The sequence below is a fragment of the Bubalus kerabau genome, chromosome 12 (genome assembly GCF_029407905.1).
Source record: "Bubalus kerabau isolate K-KA32 ecotype Philippines breed swamp buffalo chromosome 12, PCC_UOA_SB_1v2, whole genome shotgun sequence".
Classification (NCBI taxonomy): domain Eukaryota; kingdom Metazoa; phylum Chordata; class Mammalia; order Artiodactyla; family Bovidae; genus Bubalus; species Bubalus kerabau.
This window is the reverse complement of record NC_073635.1, coordinates 15170329-15187687: the sequence shown is the minus strand read 5'-3', so window position 1 is coordinate 15187687 and position 17359 is coordinate 15170329. Positions and strand designations below refer to the sequence as shown.

The 17359-nt window shown below is 44.5% G+C and overlaps 1 non-coding gene across 1 annotated transcript; it reads left to right on the top strand.

Moving 5' to 3' along the window:
• The first annotated feature begins 9696 nt into the window (after window positions 1-9696).
• On the top strand, window positions 9697-9768 carry TRNAC-ACA (transfer RNA cysteine (anticodon ACA)). The gene has a single exon. It is a non-coding gene; the product is annotated as a tRNA-Cys (tRNA).
• Window positions 9769-17359: the final 7591 nt, after the last annotated feature.

The window sequence follows — 17359 nt, the reverse complement described above, 5'->3', positions numbered from 1 at the left end:
ATTCTTGCCTGGAGAATCCCATGGACAGAGGAAGCCTGGTAGGCTACAGTCCATGGGGTTGCAAAGAGTTGGACACGACTGAGTGACTTCACTTCACTAGGGGAGCTAAGATCCCACATACCTCAGGGCAACTAATCCCACATGCCCTGACTATGGAGCCCACACAGTCTGGAGCCCGCAGCAGCCAAATAATTACATAAACGTCTAAAAAAATACTCAATTTGGATCAAATAAAACACTTGTGTTTCCATTATAGATTGTTTATTGACTATTTCTGTCAATACCAGCAACCCAGAAAGTACAACAGGAGCAGACCAAAAAAAAAAAAGCCCTAAGAAAGTCGATTTTCTCTAGTCTAAGGAAGAGGAAAGAAGCAATCAGTCCAGAAAGACAGAAATGTTTAGATAATAACTGCTTTTTCAGTGGAAGACCATAGGAAAACTGCCACGCACGCCAGTGATGACCAAGTAGAGAACCTATACTTTGACCTTTGTGAGGTTGTACTAAGGTGCTCCCAAACGCCCCACTAGGGCATGGTCAGAGAAAGGCAAGTAGGGTGTTTTTACCTCTAGTGGTCTGTAAGAATCCCCCTATCTAAAATTTATATGGAAAGAAAACTAATTTAGGATAACTAAATCTGCTTTGAAATATAAGAATGAAATGAAAGAAATTGGTCTACTGGATTTTAAGACATTATATAGCTACAGTATACTTTGGCCAACTGATGCGGAGAACCAGTCATTGGAAAAGACCCTGATTCTGGGAAAGATTGAGGGTAGGAGGAGAAAGGGGTGACAGAGGATGAGATGCTTGGATGGCATCACCAACTCAATGGATATGAATTTGAGCAAACTCTGGAAGATGGTGAAGGACAGGGAAGTCTGGCATGCTGCAGTTCATGGAGTCACAAAGAGTCAGACACGACTTGGTGACTGAACAATAGCAATTACTATAGCTACAGTAATTAAGATTGTGGGAATTGGTGGGAGAACAGACACACGGATCAACAGGACACAACAGAGACCCTAGAAACAGACCCAAACAAATATAGCCTATTTATATTTGACAACAAGTGTGCCAAGAAAGGGAAGGGAAGAGAAAATTGTGGTTTTAGAGCAAATTGGACGTCCACAGGCAAATAATGAAACTCAATCTAAGTCTTTCATTTTATAAAAATTAACTCAAAATGGATCATGAACACGTAAAATGTGTGATTATAAAACTTCTAGAAAAAACCAAGCAAGAATATTTTCAGGATCCAGGGTGAAGAGTTATTGGACAAGACACCAAAAGTACAATCTATAAAAGGAAAAACTGATAAATATAGAAAGCTTAAAAAATTTAATCTGTGAAAAACTCTCTTAAGAGGAAGAAAAAGTAAGCTATATATTGGGAGAACATATTTAAAAATCACATATCTGATAAAGGACTGGTGTCTAGTCTATACAAAGAATGATCAAAAACAAATAGTGAAAAACCAAACAACCCAATTAGAAAGTGGGCAAAAGACATGAAGACTCATTTCATCAAGGAGACTATACAAATATCAATAAGCACATGAAGAAATGTTCAACATCGTTGTTCATAAGGGCAATTTAAATTATAGCCACAATATTTCTACTCACCCAGTAAAATGCCTAAAATAAAAAATAGCAACAACACCTACTGATGGCAAGGATGTAGAGAAACCGGATGACTCGTACATTGTTGGTGGGCATGCAAAATGGTACAGCCATGGGAAGCAGTTTGTCAGCTCCTTAAAAAACCAGACACACTGCCATCAAATGACACCCCAATTGCATTTCTAGGAATTTATCCTAGAGCAATGAAGACTTCTGTTTACACAAAAATCTATACGTGAATGTTTATAGCAGCTTTATTTGTAATAGCCCAAAAGAGGAAACAACCCAGATGTACTTAAATGGGTGAATGGTTAAACAAATGGTGATACACCAATACCCTGGAACACCAGTCAAGAAAAAGAACAGACTATCAGGACACATGACACACTGGATGAGTCTCCAGAGTATTATGCTGAATGAAAAAAGCCAGCTCCCAAAGGTAATATCCTGTTGATTTCAATTAGGACAAAATTTTAAAAATGGAGAACAGGTTCACAGTTGCTAGGGATTATGGGAAAGGTGAGAGGAATGTGGATGTGGCTATAAAAGGGGAATATGAGGGATCCTTTCGATATTAGAAATGATCTGTATCTTGGCTGAATTGATGCCAACAGCCTGATTGTAATAGTGTATTGGTTGGCCAAAAAGTTCCTTCAGGTTTTCCTGTAGCTTCTTATGGAAAAATCCAAACAAACCTTTTGGCCAAGCCAATACTATAGTTGGAGGAAACTGGGTAAAGAGTAGAGGCAATCTCTTTACATTATTTCTTAGAATTGCTTGTGAATCTACAATTGTCTCAAAAGCTTAATGAAAAAAATCATGCTTCAATTATAAGGAAACCCGAAACAAGCTAAAACAATGTTCATCTATAATTTATAATTTAAAGTAAACAACATACTGGGGAAATACATTTAGCACAAGTTACAAGATGTTAATATTATATTGTAATGGGATCTTTATGTAATATTAACAACAGACAACTTAATAGAAAAATAAGAAAAAGCTACAAACCAGTGATTCTCAAACTAAGAAATGCAATGTCTGGTAAGTAGTATGACTTGAGTTCCATTTGTTTCCCTTTTAGCACCCCTTTCCACTTTTACAACATTATAAATTGTATGGGAAGTTATATGATCATCTCACTAATAAATTACTAAAAAGATTTTAACTTTCACAGTGAAAGAAAAGTGAGAAACCAAGTTATTGTTTTCCCCTATCAGCTTGTTGATGGAGAAGGAAATGGCAACCCACTCCAGTGTTCTTGCCTAGAGAATCCCGTGGACAGAGGAGCCTGGTGGGCTGCTGTCCATAGGGTCACACAGAGTCGGAAACGACTGAAGCGACTTGGCATGCATGCATCAGCTTGTTGAAGAATATAAGTTTGCTGATTCTCACTGTGGGCAGAGGCGTGGGGAAGGTGGATCTCATGTTCTGTTGGTCAGAATAAAAATTTGTTCAGTTCTCTTGAGATTCATTTGTCAACATGTCAAACCCTTTAAAAAAATACATTCTGTATATGGCGCTATTTCATTTCTTTTTCATGACTGAGTAATATTCCACTGCATCCATGTACCACATCTTTATCCATTCCTCTGTTGATGGACATCTAGGTGGACCTAGAGATTGTCATTTTGAGTGAAATAAGTCTGAAAGAGAAAAACAAAAATCATATAATATCGCTTATATGTGGAATCTAAAAAAATGGTAGAGGTGAACTTGTTTGCAAAGCAGAGTCACAGATGTAGAGTACAAATTTATGGTTACCAAGGAGGAAGGAGGGGGTAGGATGAATTGGGAGACTGACATATGTACACTGTTAATGCTGCTGCTGCTGCTAAGTCGCTTCAGTGTCCGACTCTGTGCGACCCCAGAGACGGCAGCCTACCAGGCTCCCCTGTCCCTAGGATTCTCTAGGCAAGAACACTGGAGTGGGCTGCCATTTCCTTCTCCAATGCATGAAAGTGAAAAGTGAAAGTAAAGTCGTTCAGTCGTGTCCGACTCCCAGCGACCCCATGGACCGCAGCCTACCAGGCCCCTCCGTCCATGGGATTTTCCAGGCAAGAGTACTGGAGTGGGGTGCCATTGCCTTCTCCGACACTGTTAATACTATGTAGGAAATAGATAACTAATCAGAACCTACTGTCTAGCACAGGGAACTCTACTCAGTGCTCTGTAGTGATCTGAATAGAAAGGAAATCTGGAAAAGAGTAGATATATAAATGTGCCTAGTTCACTTAGTTGTACAGCAAGAAACTAACACAATATTGTGAAGCAACTATATGCAATAAAAGTTAATTTTAAAAAGTGCATTCTTATGAACAATAATTCAATTTCTGGAAAATTAGACAAGTATACATAGATGGATATTCAAGAATTTTCACTGAAATGCTGTATTAGGTTGGCCAAAAGTTCCATTCAGTTTTTTCTATACCATCTTATGGGAAAGCCTGAATGGATTTTTTGATCGATCCAATATACATTAATACATTGAAGACAATCCAAATAGCAAACGTTCATTAAAATATAAATAATGGTACCTACAAACAGGTAGATATGATGGAGTTTATATATATATACATATTAATATATAATATGGTCATATATTATATAATCATATATAATATATAATATGGTCATATTTAAAGATAATAAAATGAGCATATCTTTAGTTCAGTTCAGTTCAGTCACTCAGTCGTGTCCGACTCTTTGCGACCCCATGAATCGCAGCACGCCAGGCCTCCCTGTCCATCACCAACTCCCGCAGTTCATTCAGACTCATGTCCATCGAGTCAGTGATGCCATCCAGCCATCTCATCCTCTGTCATCCCCTTCTCCTCCTGCCCCCAATCCTTCCCAGCATCAGAGTCTTTTCCAATGAGTCAACTCTTCGCATGAGGTGGCCAAAGTACTGGCCATATCTTAGTAAGTGGGTTACTTGTTAGTGCTTATTTTCTCCTTTATACCAAACTATTTTCAAAAGCCACACACTATTTTCATAATCATAATACAGCAAGTCTATTTTAGGAGGATCCTGAGTAAATTAAACCTAGAAGATCTAGATAGCCCCAAGGAGATTCAGTGAAGCAATGAGAACGCAGAGTGTCACTTAGGAAAGTGACCTTCACAGGATGTGGGAACTGATTCTAGCATCTAAGAATAACACCAGAGCTGGGCCTACCTACCAGGCTGAAAAACATGGTCACCTTGCTATTCTGTTTTCCGAGTGGTTCCTTCACAGCTAAACTATGTGAGGTATGTCCTTAATAGATTATAAAATGCCATGAACTTGTTGGCTATCACTCTCAGCACAAGTGGCCACTCCACACTGCTGAGATGGGATCTGAGGGTGGTTCTGGAATACCAGCAAGCCAGCCGGATCCTGGGGGATCGTGAATGGAGCATGCTGGTCCTCAGCTCACATCCAGCCCTTTGGCCAGCCTTGGGCTCTGCGCTGAGATATCACATTGTGTCGGGCCCAGAGCAAACGTTTGGGCATTGTTAAGACATGGGATCAATTTCTGCTGACCTGTTCACATCAAGAAACTTGGGCTAATTGTTGCAATCCCTCTATCTCTTTTCTCCACTTAGAAGTGAAGAAAAGAATAACTCTCATGTCACAGGACTGTTCTGAAGTGCTGATGAAATGGGACAGGTGAAAGTGGTTTACAAATGCAATATTCTGCAAAGCTCAGGTACGCCCATGGAAGAGGCATCATTGATCCTAGGAAAGCATCGCCTTATGAACCCAGAGTGGCCACCTGTAGTCATCTTACTTAAACTCTTTAATCTCCTGTTTCCTTATCTATAAAATAAAAATTATAATAACTTCCTTAGAGTGTTTTTTTATGCAAACTAAATGAGATGGTGATGTAGGGAGGGAAACACAGTTTTGAGCATCTGCTATGCTTCATGCCCACAGTAGGTGCTTTTTTAAATAGCAAGTTTTGAAAAAAAATAATTTTATTTATGTATTTACTTATGGCTGTGTTGGGTCTTCATTGCTGGGTGGACTTCTCTTCAGTTACAGCAAGTGGGGTCTACTCTTATTGCACCGTGCAGGCTTCTCATCACAGTGGCTTCTCTTGTTGCCGAGCACGGGCTCTAGGGTATGTGGGCTTCAGTAGTTGCGACACACAGGCTCAGTAGTTGTGGCTCCCAAACTCTAGAGCACAGGCTCAAGAGTTGTAGTGCACAGGCTTAGTTGCTCCAAGGCATATGGGATCTTCCCGGATCAGAGACAGAATCTGTGTCTCCTGCATTGGCATGCGGATTCTTTACCACTGAGCCACCAGGGAAGCCCAGTAGGAGCTTTTTATATGATAGTAAATAAATGCAAGGCATATTTCCCTCCAAATCACCCTTTGATATAAGAGTTGTGCCTTTCTTTCAGGTCCTTACAATTTTCCCTGTATTATGGGATGTTCTCTGAGTTATTTTATTTTTGAACAGCAAAGTACCATTTGAGAAGTAAACACTGACTTATCAAAATGACTCAATGGATGTTGGTTTTGAACACAGAGGTCATCGGACAGAATCTGTGAAACAAGGAAGTAACGTTCCAGGATGGTTAACCAGCACATGACATGCTTGATCGTGACTCAGCATCTGCAGAGTGGTTATCTAGCATTCACCATCAGTCAGTTCAGTGCAGTCGCTCAGTCGTGTCCGACTCTTTGCGACCCCATGAATCGCAGCACGCCAGGCCTCCCTGTCCATCACCAACTCCCAGAGTTCACCCAAACTCATGTGCATCGAGTCGGTGATGCCATCCAGCCATCTCATCCTCTGTCGTCCCCTTCTCCTCCTGCCCCCAATCCCTCCCAGCATCAGAGTCTTTTCCAATGAGTCAACTCTTCGCATGAGGTGGCCAAAGTATTGGAGGTTCAGCTTTAGCATCAGTCCTTCCAATGAACACCCAGGACTGGTCTCCTTTAGGATGGACTGGTTGGATCTCCTTACAGTCCAAGGGACTGTCAACAGTCTTCTCCAACACCACAGTTCAAAAACATCAATTCTTCGGTGCTCAGCTTTCTTCACAGTCCAACTCTCACATCCATACATGACCACAGGAAAAACCATAGCCTTGACCAGACGGACCTTTGTTGGCAAAGTAATATCTCTGCTTTTGAATATGCTATCTAGCTTGGTCATAACTTTCCTTCCAAGGAGTAAGCGTCTTTTAATTTCATGGCTGCAATCACCATCTGAAATGATTTTGGAGCCCAGAAAAATAAAGTCTGACACTGTTTCCACTGTTTCCCCATCTATTTCCCATGAAGTGTTGGGACCAGCTGCCATGATCTTCATTTTCTGAATGTTGAGCTTTAAGCCAACTTTTTCACTCTCCTCTTTCACTTTCATCAAGAGGCTTTTGAGTTCCTCTTCACTTTCTGCCATAAGGGTGGTGTCATCTGCATATCTGAGGTTATTGATATTTCTCCCAGCAATCTTGATTCCAGCTTGTGCTTCTTCCAGCCCAGCATTTCTCATGATGTACTCTGCATAGAAGTTAAATAAGCAGGGTGACAATATACAGCCTTGATGTATTCCTTTTCCTATTTGTAACCATTCTGTTTTTCCATGTCCAGTTCTAACTGTTGCTTCCTGACCTGCATATAGGTTTCCCAAGAGGCAGGTCAGGTGGTCTGGTATTCCCATCTCTTTCAGAATTTTCCACAGTTGATTGTGATCCACACAGTCAAAGGCATTGGCATAGTCAAAAAGCAGAAATAGATGTTTTTCTGGAACTCTCTTGCTTTTTTGATAATCCAATGGATGTTGGCAATTTGGTCTCTGGTTCCTCTGCCTTTTCTAAAACCAGCTTGAACATCTGGAAGTTCACAGTTTACGTATTGCTGAAGCCTGGCTTGGAGAATTTTGAGCACTACTTTACTAGCATGTGAGATGCGGTAGTTTGAGCGTTCTTTGGCATTGCCTTTCTTTGGGATTGGAATGAAAACTGACCTTTTCCAGTCCTGTGGCCACTGCTGAGTTTTCCAAATTTGCTGGCATATTGAGTGCAGCACTTTCACAGCATCATCTTTCAGGATTTGGAATAGCTCAACTGGAAGTCCACCACCTCCACTAGCTTTGTTCGTAGTGATGCTTCCTAAGGCCCACTTGACTTCACATTCCAGGATATCTGGCTCTAGATGAGTGATCACACCATTGTGATTACCTGGGTCGTGAAGATCTTTTTTGTACAGTTCTTCTGTGTATTCATGCCACCTCTTTTTAATATCTTCTGCTTCTGTTAGGTCCATACCATTTCTGTCCTCTATCGAGCCAATCTTTGCATGAAATGTTCCCTTGGTATCTCTAATTTTCTTGAAGAGATCCCTAGTCTTTCCCATTCTGTTGTTTTCCTCTATTTCTTTACATTGATCGCTGAGGAAGGCTTTCTTATCTCTCCTTGCTATTCTATGGAACTCTGCATTCAAATGGGAATATCTTTCCTTTTCTCCTTTGCTTTTTGCTTCTCTTATTTTCACAGCTATTTGTAAGGCCTCCTCAGACAGCCATTTTGCTTTTTTGCATTTCTTTTCCATTGGGATGGTCTTGATCCCTGTCTCCTGTACAATGTCATGAACCTCGGTCCATAGTTCGTCAGGTACTCTATCAGATCTAGTCCCCTAAATCTATTTCTCTCTTCCACTGTATAATCATAAGGGATTTGATTTAGGTCATACCTGAATGGTCTAGTGGTTTTCCCTATTTTCTTCAGTTTAAATCTGAATTTGGCAATAAGGAGTTCATGATCTGAGCCATACTCAGCTCCTGGTCTTGTTTTTGCTGACTGTGTAGAGCTTCTCCATCTTTGGCTGCAAAGAATATAATCAGTCTGATTTTGGTGTTGCCCATCTGCTGATATCCACGTGTAAGTCTTCCCTTGTGTTGTTGGAAGAGGGTGTTTGCTATGACCAGTGCATTGTCTTGGCAAAACTCTATTAGTCTTTGCCCTGCTTCATTCTATATTCCAAGGCCAAATTTGCTTGTTATTCCAGGTGTTTCTTGACTTCCTACTTTTGCATTCCTGTCCCCTATAATGCAAAGGACATCTTTTTGGGATGTTAGTTCTAAAAGGTCTTGTAGGTCTTCATAGAACCATTCAACTTCAGCTTCTTCAGCACTACTGGTTGGGGCATTGGCTTGGATCACCATGATATTGAATGGTTTGCCTTGGAAACGAACAGAGATCATTCTGTCATTTTTGAGATTGCATCCAAGTACTGCATTTCGGACTCTTTTGTCGACCGTGATGGCTACTCCATTTCTTCTGAGGGATTCCTGCCCGCAGTAGTAGATATAATGGTCATCTGAATTAAATTCACCCATTCCAGTCCATTTTAGTTCGCTGTTTCCTAGAATGTTGACATTTACTCTTGCCATCTCCTGTTCGACCACTTCCAATTTGCCTTGATTCATGGACCTAACATTCCAGGTTCCTATGCAATATTGCTCTTTACAGCATTGGACCTTGCTTCTATCACCAGTCACATCCACAGCTGGGGATTGTTTTTGCTTTGGCTCCATTCCTTCACTCTTTCTGGAGTTATTTCTCCACTGATCTCCAGTAGCATATTGGCCGCCTACCGACCTGGGGAGTTTCTCTTTCAGTATCCTATCATTTTGCCTTTTCATACTGTTCATGGGGCTCTCAAGGCAAGAATACTGAAGTGGTTTGCCATTCCCTTCTCCAGTGGGCCACATTCTGTGAGACCTCTCCACCATGACCCACCCGTCTTGGGTGGCCCCACACGGCATGGCTTAGTTTCATTGAGTTAGACAAGGCTGTGGTCCATGTGATCAGATTGGATAGTTTTCTGTGATTATGGTTTCAGTGTGTCTGCCCTCTGATGCCCTCTCACAACACCTACCGTCTCACTTGGGTTTCTCTTACCTTGGACGTGGGGTATCTCTTCATGGCTGCTCCAGCAAAGCGCAGCTGCTGCTCCTTACCTTGGACGAGGTTGCCCCTCCTGACCTTGAATGTGGAGTAGCTCCTCTTGGCCCTCCTGCACCCGTGCAGCCACCGCTCCTTGGATGTGGGGTTGCTCCTCTTGGACGTGGGACTTCCCTGGTGGCTTAGATGGTAAAGCGTCTGCCTACAATGCAGGAGACCCAGGTTCAATCCCTGGGTTGGGAAGATCTCCTGGAGAAGGGAATGGCAACCCACTCCAGTATTCTTGCCCCCTCAGCCAAAAAAGAGGGGGGGCATTTACCATATCTTTAGTGAAATCATTTCTTTTGATACAAGGAATAGTGTCAAGACTAGTGATCGGTTAGGCATATTGTACAGGTTGCTCTCAGCCCCTGTCCTTTTATAAACAAGACATAAGAAAGTGGCAGATGTAGACCTTCCAGCAGTCCCTTGGTCCTCTGTCCTTCCCTTCACGGGGGACCCTGTTTCCTGATCTGACCCAGACTGTCCCGTGTTCTCTAAGAACATTGCCGTGTTTGCCCCAGTGCCAGCCTTTCATGCCCAATGCTCACTGAGTAAGTAGAACTCCTTTTTGGCACTTGCTTGTCAGTATATGCCTGTTTGTCTGGTGGGGTTCAGTCCAACATTTTTGAGGTTATGGGAGAGGGGACTTATAATTCCCCACATTCCCTTTATCTGGAAGAAGTTACCCGTAGTTACCAAAAGAAACTGATGCTTTCCGAATGACAAACTTTGCTGAAGTCAGAAGGCAGTGTCCTTGTCTCTCTCCCCCAGACCATAAAGTCCTTTAAGGAAGAACTATGCCTCAAGATGCCTTGTGTAGTGCTTTGTGCCAAAATGATGCAGGAAGCCAACAGGTTATTTGGAGTAAAGCTACTTATGTTCAAATCCTGGCTCTTGCGTACACTGAGAGTCTTTGGGGAAGTTACTTAAGCTCATCACGCCTCAATTTCCTTTTCTGTAAAATAGAAAGGGCAACAGTGTCAACCACTCTGTAGGGCTCTTGTGCAGACTCAGGTAATAGATATGAAGAGTTCAGAAAAACACTTGATTTTCAATAAACATTAGCTCTTCTCATTAAGGAGGTGGAAAATGTTTGTTATGTGAAGTAGGAGTATAGGATTCTGGTAACTGCACTGAAATCTGCCCAGACCAGCTATGACTGTGTAATCAGTTGCTATAAATCTGCTAACCTTTCCAAGAAATACATCAATGAACGAATCTACCTGCACCGCACTTGAAGCTGCCCCAGTAGGGCTGGAGGCAGGCCACACGGCCAGACCCTCCATCATCCCATCCTGCTTCTCAGTATAAGCCCCCAGAACACTTTCTGAGAGGGCCTTTGGTTCTGAGAGGGATCTAGTTCCAACTCGTCCCTAATGCACCCTATTTTTTTCCCACACGGAGTGCCCTTCCTATCACCATGTTGCCTCTGATAATTGGTAGATCTCCTCCTTGGTTTCATTCCATCTCGTTACTTCATGCTTCTCCTTTCCCCCAGCGGTGCTTCGTGGTTCCCAGAGGGTGAACTGGAATGAGAACAGAGCATTTGTCGAGTCTTGGAAAAGAATGGCTTTTCCCATCAGAGTTGGGTTTGGCAACTGTTCTGTGGTTAGGCTGACATGTGGAGTGCTTGTACGGTTTGCAGCAGCACATGAGTCTCCACATGCGTGCCCGGGGCCACTAGCACTCGGATATGGATCTGCGTGAGGCTGTGCATGCACCCTGTGTTCATTCACATGTGTTCATTCACAAGGCCCTCCCCTTCTTCACACAGATTCCCCACTTATCCTGAAATGGCCTGGTCTGGGGAGAGAAGGGGGGAAGCAATCCATGTTCATCCTGTCATTATGTTTGCCAGATTCGTTGCTGTTGATGTTTTAGTCACTCAGTCGTGTCCAATCCTTTGCAACCCCATGGACTGTAGCCTGCCAGGCTCCTCTGTTCACAGGGTTTTCCAGGCAAGAGCACTGGAGTGGGCTGCCATTTCCTTCTGCAGGGGATCTTCCTGACCCAGGGATCTAACCTGTGTCTCTTGCATTAGCAGGCAGATAATTTACCACCAAACCACCTGTTTGCCCTGTTTGCCAGACACTTGTTTGGCATACTGGGCCCCTCCACTCACTTTTGTTCCTTTCCTCTCTGCCCTCTGGGTTCCATTCCCTGCCTTCTCCACCTAGAGAAGATTCCAGCTGGGTGGATAAAGCCCAGGTATATGAGCATGTGCTGTGCTCAAGGTGATGACTTGCTCTAAATGCAACTTTGCAGGCCCTTTATGTCCAACCAAGAGGAAGTCAGGACATTGTCCTACCATCCTGACCGTCCTCCCCATTGGCCTTGGGACTGCGGTGGTAAGGACAGTCGTGGGGAATGGAGCATTCCAGATTTGAGGACTGAGATTCCATTGTCCCTGGGCTGACTTTCTATCTTGGTTGCTGCTTCTCTCCTGAGAATGTGCCCCTGGAATTCTGAAGCTTTTACAGGCTGTTGCCACCCATTTCCTTGAGATGGTCCAGCTTATTCAGCAATTCCCTGGGTTCAGTTCACATCAAGCACCCTGGAACTGGCTTACGTGGCGTGTCTTGCATGCAAGAGAGCGAACATGCCCGTGGCATCCCTCATGATGAGGACGTTCTCTCTTCCTCATGCAGGATGGTGACAACATGACCCAACCCCTCCCACACAATGGAGGCTATTTATAGCTAAGTGTGTGTCTATACATAGAACTTTCTAGAACAACCTTCCAAGTAAATTTACCTGTTTAAGGAACTTATCTGTCCCTTAAATAATATTGACTGATAGGGAGAGGCAAAGTTATATTAGCTTTCCACCAGCAAGCAGAAGGCATGGCTGATCAATCCACCAGGTGAGATGTTAATGAGTTTGTATAGGTGAACTCTCGGCCAGAGGGATGAGAGATAAATACCGTCTAAGAGATGTGAACTCTCACCCAGTACCTATGTTTTGTGTGTGTGTGTGTGTGTGTGTGTGTTTTCTCCACTAATTACGCCCTGGCTTCAGAAAAGAGAGTAGATAATGCAGGTAAAATGTGCTTGTATCCTGGTTGTCAGGGAGATGGGGAAATCTACATACAGGCAGAGTTCGTAAGCACAGCCCAACATTTAGATTTCTGGATTTCTATCAAATCGCTGCATCTTTGCTTCAAAGCTCTGTTGAGTTCAGTGACTTGTGGTGTGTTCTTTTCCTTCCATGGTTCTCTTCTCTCTGCCTCTCCCTCAGCCAGGGAAACTACTGACATACAACAAATCTCCTGTGGAAGGGGAGCTTCGCCAGGCTCCCACGTCTGATGTCTCTGAGCCCTTAGGATGACAGAGCTGGGCAGGGTGTCCATCCGCAGCCCAACTCCCACACGCACTCCTCAGGACAGGGAAGTAGAGACCTTCTCAGCATACTGACTGGTTGGTTCAAAGGACAGGTGATTGAAGTAGAGAAGTGTGATTTTGGAAGGCTGGAGTCAAAGGGGCTTGGAGCCAGAGAAGAACACACTGAGACACGAGGGCAAGAAAGCTGAACCACAGATTTTGTTGACCTGTTTCCATGTCAACCAACTGTTTCAGATCCAGGGGCTGGAATGACAGAGTTTTCCTGGCAGAATGGTGGGGAAGCTTGTGGGACCAGCCAGGCCAGGATGAGCTTTGCTGGCTGTTCTGTTTTTTTCCTGGGATCGTTTCTTGGTAAGCCTGGTCCCCTTTGGTCGATCAGTGTTAAATCATTACAGAGCTACAACTAGGGTATGTGTGAAAACTCCCCATGTTCTTTAGCCTTGGACACAATTGAAATAGTCAGACTTTTAGGATCAAACTTTGTTCACTCAGCTGTGTCCCCCATGGGGCTTCCTTCAGTCCTTGCCTCTCTAGTCTCTCTGAGCATTCCGAGGCAATGTCTTATAGCCTCCATGGTCCATCTGTATGGAAACAGCAGCCTGTCACCTGTGAGCTGCTGTTTGAGGAGGTTCCCTGAAAATTTGTTGGAAGTTTAGGAGGTCAGGGTGAGTTGCGTCTGACCCTTTCACTTCCGGGCACATCCCTTACCACCAAAGGGGATGGTTGGGGTGAGTCCAGCAAAAGCCATCCATGCCTTTCACTCACATGGTTCTTTATCCCTGGGAAACATTCTCCCCAAGGAGGCAGCCACCCTTCCTGTGGTTTGCCTTCTTTTATCCTTGCCTCTCTCATTACAGTTCACCGGTCAAGGAGGCAAAGTTCAAAGAAATAAATCATCTTTTTCGAAAATGAATGAATCAAAAAGGACAGATGAAAGTAAACTGATCTGATTGCAAGTGTGAGGAGGAGGGCCTGGGGGACCAGGTGACGGGGCAGCTACGGGAAGTGCCCCGGGAGAGGTGACTTGAGCCACAAGGGAGCTCAGAAATGGGATTATGCAGACACGGGGCGGGGGAGGGGGGGAAGATGTTCTAAGTGCTTCCATGGCAACCGGGCTTTCCTCTGAATGGCCTCCCACAATTATAGTGCCTTGTAATTGCTCTCTCCGTGTCTCTCCACTAATCTAGGCGCTTCAGAGACTGAAGCTTTAATCTCTGAATTCCCAGAACCCAGCTCAGTTCCTGATATATATAACAGGTGTTCCAAACACAGAAGAATAGCTCAGGCAAAGATCTGGAGGCGAAACAGGGGCAGTGTGGACCACGGGCTGTAAACAAAACTGCTTGGTTTAAAATGATGGGTGTTGTAAATCGACTATACTTCAGTAAAATAAAATGTAGTTTGATTTTTTAAATTATGGATATATATAGGGAAATGACTCTTATAGTCAGCCTTGAGGACCTTGGTTTTATTTAACAATGAGTTGGAAGCTGAAATCAATCCTTGAGAGTGATCCCAACAAGGCTTGAGAATGAATTTACAGAAGTTGGGTGTAGAAAGGCTGGGGTTGAGGGAGAGGAGGAAAGAGGTTGTGGGCTGAGGGACTCACCTAGAAGGTGTTTGTAGGTAGTCAGCCAGTGACCCGAGAGGGAGGAACTGAAGGTCCATTTACTGGAAGACAGGGCCGAGAAACGGGGGAGGGGTACATTGGATGAGCAGGAATTAGGCTGGACCAAATGAAAGACTTCTTGGCACAGACTCATTCCTTTGCTCCTTTGTCCATTAACTCATAAGCTCATGCAGGCTTCATTTAGCACTGGGTTGTGCCCTTGCCCTCACTAAGCACTCCACTCTCTTCATGGTCAGATGACAGGTGTAGGTTTCACTGCAGTCAGGGTGACCTCACAGCAGAGTCTGGACCCTGGATTCAGAGCACGCTGGTTCATATTCGGATTCTGCCTGCATGTGATGACGGTTTAGTCGCTCAGTCGTGACTCTTGTGACCCCACGGACTCTAGCCTGTTAGACTTTTCTGTCCATGGGACTCTCCAGGCAAGAATACTGGAGTGGGTTTTGCCATTTCCTTCTGCAAGGGATCTTCCTGACTCAGGGATCGAACCTGGGTCTTCTGCATTGCAGGCAGATTCTTTACCAACTGAACCACCAGGAAAGCCTGCATGAATCTCAGCAATTTATTCAACTTCTCTAAACTTCACTCTCCTCATCTGTGAAGGGGGGATAATGACCTACCTCATAGTTATTGTGAGAACGTTGCTTGAGATGATACAACGCACTAACAAAGGCTAGCTGGCAGATGATAAGTGAATATTTCTTAAGCACCCGCCTATGTGTTAGGCACCATGGTATTAGGATATGGAGACAGATAGGATCCCATCTTGTCCTCTAGCACCCAAAGACAGCGTTGTGGGGGCGGGGTAGGGAAATTTGTAAACTGTCCTGTGTTGTCTAATATGATAACTGACCTAACAGAAGGATAGTGTTAGGACCATGGAATTCAGACAAAGAGATGAATGATGCCTGGGGAGTTGAGAGATGCCATGGAAGAAATGGTAATTGAACTGGGTTTTGAAAAGGAGTAGAAATTTGGAAGATGAGAAGAGGAAGGAAGAAAAAGAACTTAAGACAAAAGGAACAAATGGACAAAAGCACAAAGGGTAACGACACTCCTCTCTTGCAGTTACTGTAGGATTGCCTGAAGTGAAGTGAAAGTCGCTCAGTCATGTCTGACTCTTTGCGACCCCATGGACTATACAGTCCATGGAATTCTCCAGGCCAGAATATTGGAGAGGGTAGCCTTTCTCTTCTCCAGGGGATCTTCCCAACCCAGGGATCGAATCCAGGTCTCCCTCACTGCAGTTAGATCCTTTACCAGCTGAGCCACCAGGGAAGCCCAGGTAAAAGGAGTAGAAACAACAGGCTTCATGTCACATAAGCTGAGGAAGGGCAAGTTAGGAATTAGGCCAATTATGTGGTCTGTAACGAGGGGTCAATAAAGGACTGACTGAGGCACCATCTACACCCAGCACCAGGGTCTGTGAGGCCATAGCAAGACTAGACGCATCAACATTCATTCACTTCTTCCTGCCCTGGCTGAATCCCACCTGTCTCTTCTCTAGACAACTTGCAGCTAGACCGAGACAACGGAGGGACATCTCAGAAAAGAGAGGAGAAAGAAGGTGGGGGTTCTAAGTCCAAGGCTTTTATGACCAAGGTTAATGATTAAATGGAGAGAGTAAAACGAGAGTCTGCAAAGGAGGCTGACAGAGGTCACTCCGGGTAAAAGGAGCAGGAACAACAGGGTTCATGTCACATAAGCTGAGGAAGGGCAAGTTAGGAATTGGGCCAACTATGTGGTCTGTAACGAGGGGTCAGTAAAGGAAGAACATCTCCAGGGCCGTTTGCAGCGGTCGGCAGCATCCTCCTCAGAGGTTTCTATGGTAACAGCTGTGGCCACTCCGGGCTGGCTCTCCGGTGGCAGCCTGCAATTTCAAAAACATTTCTTCTTCCCTCCAGGTCCCCGTTGCCCTCTGTATCCCCTGCCACACCAGATCCGCAGGTCACGCAGATCCCAGTGAGGGGGAGCAGGAGGGCGCGGGGCTCTACTGGGGGCCACTCCACAGGCCACGCTGCTGTCCCCGACAGCCCCGCCAACCCCCAAGCCTCCTGACGGTTATGATTCCAGCAGGAGAGGCCCGCCGTCATGAAGGGCAGCAGCCTGTCAGCCTGGGGTGAGCCTCCAGGAGGAATTCAGTAAAGCTGAGATGAAGCAAAACAGACTTCCTGTGTCACTCTTGCAGCTGCGATTGGTCTGCAAACTACCTGCTGGTGTCATTCTCCCAGGAGATGACCTTAAAAGACTCAGACCTCAAATATTTAATGACAAACAAGTATGGTTGTCAAGATAAAGTCCTATGATACTGGGTCATTCACAAACGCACTGGTAAGCAGTGAGGGCCACACTAAACTTTGCCAGCTGCTGCTGCTGCTAAGTCACGTCAGTCGTGTCCGACTCTGTGCGACCCCATAGACGGCAGCCCACCAGGCTCCCCCATCCCTGGGATTCTCCAGGCAAGAACACTGGAGTGGGTTGCCATTTCCTTCTCCAATGCATGAAAGTGAAAGCGAAGTCGCTCAGTCGTGTCCGACTCTTCGAGACCCCATGGACTGCAGCCCACCAGACTCCTCTGTCCATGGGATTTTCCAGGCAAGAGTACTGGAGTGGGGTGCCATTGCCTTCTCCGAAACTCTGCCAGAGGTCCAATGTATTCCAGCACCTAAAATAAAACTCAGGAAATGTGCAGTTCCTAAAAACAACAGATTAGTAGGCCCACCTTTGCTAGAACGGTATGCCAGTGAGTCCAGACATGGGTTCCCTTTGGTCTATTTATAGCTGAAACTTTGTCCAGTGGAATAAAATAGTACTTTCTCCT